Source organism: Colobus angolensis, unplaced genomic scaffold (genome assembly GCF_000951035.1).
Source record: "Colobus angolensis palliatus isolate OR3802 unplaced genomic scaffold, Cang.pa_1.0 Scaffold127, whole genome shotgun sequence".
NCBI classification, from domain to species: domain Eukaryota; kingdom Metazoa; phylum Chordata; class Mammalia; order Primates; family Cercopithecidae; genus Colobus; species Colobus angolensis.
This window is the reverse complement of record NW_012113919.1, coordinates 8,803,954-8,810,818: the sequence shown is the minus strand read 5'-3', so window position 1 is coordinate 8,810,818 and position 6,865 is coordinate 8,803,954. Positions and strand designations below refer to the sequence as shown.

Genomic DNA, 6,865 nt, shown 5'->3' with positions numbered 1-6,865 from the left:
TTGTGTGTGTGTGTATATATATAAATAGCACTTATTTAAATGGTAAGAAAGAATATGAGTGTGTGTATATATAACCAACTAATGGCATGTTTAAACTGGTGTGTATATATATATTTATATATATACACACACACACACACACACACACACACACACACATTATTTCTTATCCTTGAAATAAGCCCTGTTTGTTTAAGTTCTAACCATGTTTCTATGTATATATCTAAGCAAAACTCTAATTTGGTTTTATATGTTATTGTATAATATTCCATAAAATGTGGCTACCACATCTTTCTGTTTACTCTCTACTCTCTTTCAATGATGGATTCTGTAGCAGAAGCTTTGAATGAACTCTAAAGCCATTTTTATCTCCTAATATTAATCTAAACCACAGAGTGTACATTTTTACACTTTTTTACAGCTTTTTTACATAGATAAAACTAATATCTTCTGACGAACTGAGCTTCCTTTAAACATTCACTGTTCTCATTCCTACCACCAGTTGGTTATATTAGTGATGACAGAGAGATTTAAATACCTCCTAGCTGCCAATATACTTGCTATGGAATGAAACAAAACAGGAAGCAATTGATAAAGTGAAAATAATATCAACAAGTCTTTAAATAATTCAAAGATTTCATTCATGTTTCTCTAATAGATCAATGCACGCTCTTTGGCATATCAACAGAGACATAGTTGTTTCCCACTTCCTCTTGACTCTACATAATTTACTTTTTGGAAATGCAAATTAATAACTCATTACTCATCCATGAATTCAGCAACAAAAAATATTATGGTCTACTATAATCTAAACACTGTTTTTAGAGGTAGGGATATAGAAGTTAATAAAATGGAAACGTTAATCAGGCTGGTCAGGAAAAGACTCATTTTAGAATGTGAGGTTTAAGCAATGACCTAAAGGTGAGAAACGGAACCACACCTATATCTGAGAAAAGAACATTTAGGAAAATAATGAGGAAGTGCAAACCTGAGGAGAGGGAAAATGACTGACAGGTTAGCTGTAAAGTAAGGAACCCAATGTAGTTAGGAAAGTTGGTAAGGGAGAGATAGGGGATGGGGTTGGAGAGAGAGAGAGAGAGCAGGAGTGCAATGGTTTACCTAGGGTCATGTAGTGCCCTGGAAAGACCTTTCCTTTGTCTCTGAATAAAAGATGGGGAGCCAATGAATGCTTTGTTGCAAACAAGAGGAAAGATCAAGTAGAAATGTTTTGGAGTACTCAAGCTACTTGTGGACACATTTGTAAAAAATATGAAATTATGCTGCAAAATAAGTTAGCAAATTATTGTTTAAATCATTATGCAAGAAGCAGCACGGTGTAATGCAAAGAACTTCTTTGAAAGAGCTTGAGAATGTGGATTTTTTGCCATGTCTGATTAATGATCTCTATGAGCCTGAATAAGGCAAAGAATCCCTTTGGCCTCAGCTTTCTATTGGCTGTGAGAGATTGTCAGGTGCGATTTCCCAGGTCTAAATTTCTATAACTTTATGCTCTGAATCAACTCCTTATGCCTTATTCCAGTTGTTAGATAAATAAGTCAGTAGTTATATTTTACTTAATTTGTCAAATTGTCTTTTGTTGTTTGAGAGAAAGACATTTTTATTTCCTTCATTCTTATTTTTCTTGATATTAGGTTAAAAAATTGATTTAGTGATAGACGAGGGTATAGTAATATTTTTAAATGTTCCTGTTATTTTTTCCTCCTATTCTTTTGCAGAATCATACACTTTTACAGAAATTAATTCCCAAGCAAATTAACTAAAGCATATAGTAGGCTTTTACTCAAGTGCATAGATACAAAGGATGACAATAGACTGAGAGGTTATAATTTCACATTTTAAATACATATGTATTTATTTAAGCTAGGGTAGACAGAATTCAAGTTAGAACAGTAGTAGGAGTGAATAAGCACTGAAAGAAATGACATTTGGATGGAAATGGAGTTACTCCATCCAATAATAGCACTGTCTAAAAGGCACATCTATTTGCATTAAAGATGTGGACAGCCAGAAGCCACAAAGTAAAAGTGTGGGTGCCATTGGGTCTGTGGTATGCACTTTGGCTATGTAAAAGCTACAGCTATGACAACAACATTTATTAGTAATTCACAATATGTATGCACTGGTTCCTCTCCTCTGTGTAAAACTTTTAACTGGTTCTTCTTGATATTATTTTAAAGACTGTCTAATATTAGCCCAGGAAAGAGGATGTTTCTTCCATCTGCAGTTCCAAATTATATTTCCCCTTAAATCTATACCTTCCAAAGGTCAAAATCTTGAAGTACTCTGAAAATTCCCTACCAAGTTATTACAGCTGTCACTTTCAAAGAACTGATTACCAGCCCTGCCGTACTCCAGTTTTCAATTGAAAAACGTGAATGACAACAATTTTGAAGCCATACATTTTTAACCTTCTGCACCAAAGCTCAACTCTCAATATAACATATTTCACCATAATGCTGTGAAATGTTATGAAATACTTCTCAAATGTATGAATGCAGCCATTAGGAAACTGATTTTTGGATTTACTGTGTGTAATATTATTTCCATACAGGATCCATAACGGTCATATACAAAACTCATTCATTTCCTAAATAGGTTTGGTGTTGTTCTGATGTACAGAGCTAAAATAGAAAACCAACAGCATTTGTAACTTTATCAGATTTCTCTCAAACTTTAAAACTATTTTCCCAAGGTATATAATTTTTTTTTTTTTTTTTTTTGAGATGGAGTCTTGCTCTGTCGCCCAGGCTGGAGTGCAGTGGCGCAATCTCAGCTCACTGCAAGCTCCACCTCCCGCGTTCACGCCATTCTCCTGCCTCAGCCTCCCGAGTAGCTGGGACTACTGGCGCCCGCCACCTCGCCCGGCTAATTTTTTTGTATTTTTAGTAGAGACGGGGTTTCACCGTGTGAGCCAGGATGGTCTCGATCTCCTGACCTCGTGATCCGCCTGCCTCGGCCTCCCAAAGTGCTGGGATTACAGGCTTGAGCCACCGCGCCAGGCCCCCAAGGTATATAATTTTAAGTTAAATATGAATGCATTCAATTAAACAATATTTAGTACATTTTCTATGAGCCAAGTATAAAATGGATTAATATTTTGCATAACAATAAGAATATTTTTGATTTTGTTAACCTTGATCATAAAATAATACAGTTCATTTCCTCCATAAGAGCAGTGAAGACATTAAAAAATAGTATAGATCTTATATAATGTGTCCTTTATTTTAGAGACTAAGTTCAGCAATGTATTTGTATTGAACAAGATTTTCGATCAAAGAATACTTAAATTCTACCCAGGTGTATTGAAAAGCTGTGGAGCAGATGCTGGAATAGGGTGGCTATTATGATATGTAAAATATTGCCCTTGTTCCCGAGATACTTTCTAGCAAAATAAATAATATTTTGTTCATTCATTCACCAAATAGTTGTCAGGGGCACAGTATCCGCCTGGCACAGGTCACAATGCCAATCCAAAACTAATATAGCTCACAGAGATGACAAAGATAAGAAACATTTACTGTCATCAAATATGTAGTATGGATCCATAAAGAAAAATGACTAAAGCGCCACATCAGTAAAGTGTCATTTTTGAATAATCAGATAATAGAAAAAACTTGCATTCTACAAAAGAGCCAAGTAAACTTCAGCCACAACAAAATACACTGCAAAATTTCAGTGAAATATAGAGATTTTGACTCCCAATTTTATAATAATGGAAATTTAGTAACTACCTAAAACAAATGTTTTTCATCCCCCTCCCTTTTTTTTTTTTGTTTTGTTTTTTTCTTTTTTTTGAGACAGGGTTTTGCTCTGTCACTCAGGCTGGAGTGCAGTGGCTTGATCTTGGCTCACCGCAATCTCTACCCCATGGGTTCAAGAGATCCTCCCACCTCAGCCTCCCAAGTAGCTGGTACCACAGGTACGTGCCACGATGCCCAGCTATTTTTATTTTTTATTTTTTTTTATTTTTGGTAGAGACAGGGTCTCACCATGTTGCCCAGGCTGCTCAAACTCCTGAGCTCATGCAATTTGCCCACTTCAGCCTCCCAAATTGCTGGGATTACAGGTGTGAGCCACTGCTCCCAGCCCATCTACTTTATAAAAACATGTAGGTCAAAAAACATATATATATAGTCTCAAACAATTAAATACATAAAATACAAAAGCAATCATATTTTTAGTTTTATATGCTACACATAACTATTGTGAACAATTTACAAAAAGAAAATTCATTTTAGACACAAGGTGAAGAAAATAAAAATGGATTGAGAGTAAAACAAGAAAAAAATGAACAAAATGAGTACATCCGCTCTACACACACAGACATATGCATGTACATAGACAAATTAGTGCTTGTGTCAAGAAATAACAATGCAAATATTCAAATCAGAGACTGTATAAATTGCATTTGTATAATCTGGTAACCTCATATATCCACATAAGTGAGAGAAAATTTCATCAAAAATTATTCCAGGATGCTTATTTCATAACACTGGGAGAGTATGTAATTAATGGAGATTGAGTAGACATTTTTCTGGGAAGAGGGTATGAATTCTGCCTTGGATAGGTTGAATTTCAACTGCTTGCAGGAAATCCAGATGAAGATGTCAATAAAGCATCTTCAAAGTAGGGAATGCAATTCTCAATTTTAGGATCATCTAAAAAAATTTGAATGATCTACATAGATATTCAAGTCATTGGAACATATAAAATTCTAAAAAATATGGGAATAGCTTAGGAAAAGAGAAGGTTATCAGTGTACAGGTCTCTCAAAACATGTGTATCTAGAGAAAAAGGGAGGCAAAATAAGAGTAATTTTGGAAATAAGAGTAAAATGAACTCTTTTCTATTGTTTGAAAGAGAATAATTCTTTAAAAATAAGAAATCATCATGAATGTTAAGTGTACTAGGAACGTCAAATTGATTAAAGACCACATATATACACACACATGATTTCTGAGTTAAGAGACTGTTGGCTATCTTTAAAAAAATCATGTTAACCATTAGGGTGAAAGCTAAACTGGATGATAAATGTTGAAATCTGAATGGGGTTGAATAACTAAAGAAGTGTATACTGCTTTGACTAATACCTGTTTTAAAAGGGAAGAAGAAAGAGGAGAGCTAGAGGCAAAAAATGTGGGTGCAAATATTTTAAGGAACAGTAATTTAAATTACTAACATGAAGATATTATATCTGATTAAATGTCAAATTGTTATGACAGTAAGACAGCTCATTGAGAAAGGAGCACTTTAAATATATGAAAAACCACTTTTTGAAAGACTCCTCAGAGGAATTTAAAGAAGAAAATGTGCACTTGGGCTTTGTCAATACAATGACAAATGTATGATTTTTTTTTCAGTATAAAAAGTCTATTCAAAAACAAGTCACATTAGTTTATTGTTTTGGTTTAAATTAAATAGCTTTTATTCATATTATTTTGATGACATCACTAAACAACAAACAAAACACTTGAAAGTGTTTATATTATCAATGCAACAATTTACTTTAAAATTTTGAAAATTATAATACAAAAGTTGCCAATAAAACATTTTCTAAGTGGGGAGTAAGGGCTATAGAATTAATGGGAAAAAATGTGATTTGGAATGTACCATAAAGATTCATGTTTAATTATTGATATCACAATTTCTACATTTTAGTCAGCAGTAACAAAAAAGGCCACTATTATTAGTTCACTTAAGCAATGAAATAGACTAATATCATCATTATTCAAATACTCATAGAATCATGGATATTTTGAGGAGATTTCTGCCACTGAAGCCAGTTCATAACAGATTATCTTACAAATTTATAACCTTTTGAGCTAGACAATATAACAACTATGTTCAACTCTATTATTTGAGAACTCAAAGTAGAGAGCAGTCAGCTAACCTACCAAAGTCTCAGAGAAAATTGTCAACATTGCTAAGTCACCTGCCTGTATCATAGCTCAGAGATCATCCCACCATACCATGGTGATACCATAAGATTCATAAACTAATATGTTTTAGGATCATATTAATCATTAATACATTCTATATTTTCCAAAATGAATTATACTAAACATTTTATAACAACCCCAAAAGTATTCAAACTACCCACCCTTCTAGGAGTAAATATTTTAGTCATAAATGAGAATTATTTAATAAAAGTTTTCTGTCAGGTCACGTATTACTCAGCATGTTGATAAGCTAATGTTTAAAATAACTTAGAAGTATCCTAGATAAGGCAGCTATGTAATTTAATATGTAAACCAGGACATTTGGAGAGTTAACGAGATGCTATAAATAATTGTGTGGAAACCAAGGCATAAACCAACACCCTGGCTACAGGTTACACGCATTTGACTGTTTTTACCTGTTTCACTAGATATGAGACAGCATAGAATTACTTCCATTAATTCTTTCTATAAGCTTTCTATAAGCTCTTTCTATGAAAGAAAGGGGGTGTGTGTGCATGTACTTATGTTGGCTTTCTCATTTGGTTATTAGTAGGAAATGCCTTTCTTGCTATCCACTCTCAACTCCAACTTCAAAGTCATACATGTATATATTATTTTCTTGGCACAAATCCAATACTATTAACTAATGAAACGTGAAATCAAAAAGGCACAAAAGAGCCAAATTGGAAGCAGCGAAGTCTGATGATGGCATTCAGCATTCAAATGTGTATGTAGGAGACACGAAGGTAAAGAAACAAACTTTCTTGTATCTTTTCCTGTGTATATCAATAATAGGATGTGAATAATCACTAACCATTTTCATTTAAATGTGCAAGTTGCCCTTGGGCATCAATTATAACCTAACTGAGGACATAAGCAACAGCTAAAACCTGACAAATGTGTGT

General features: G+C 33.7%; 1 protein-coding gene across 1 annotated transcript in view; it reads right to left on the bottom strand.

The window, feature by feature from the left end:
* Positions 1–6,865, bottom strand: part of CDH12 (cadherin 12, type 2 (N-cadherin 2)) — a 1,158,911-nt gene that overhangs the window by 594,365 nt on the left and 557,681 nt on the right. The gene's annotated exons all lie outside the window — the stretch shown is intronic.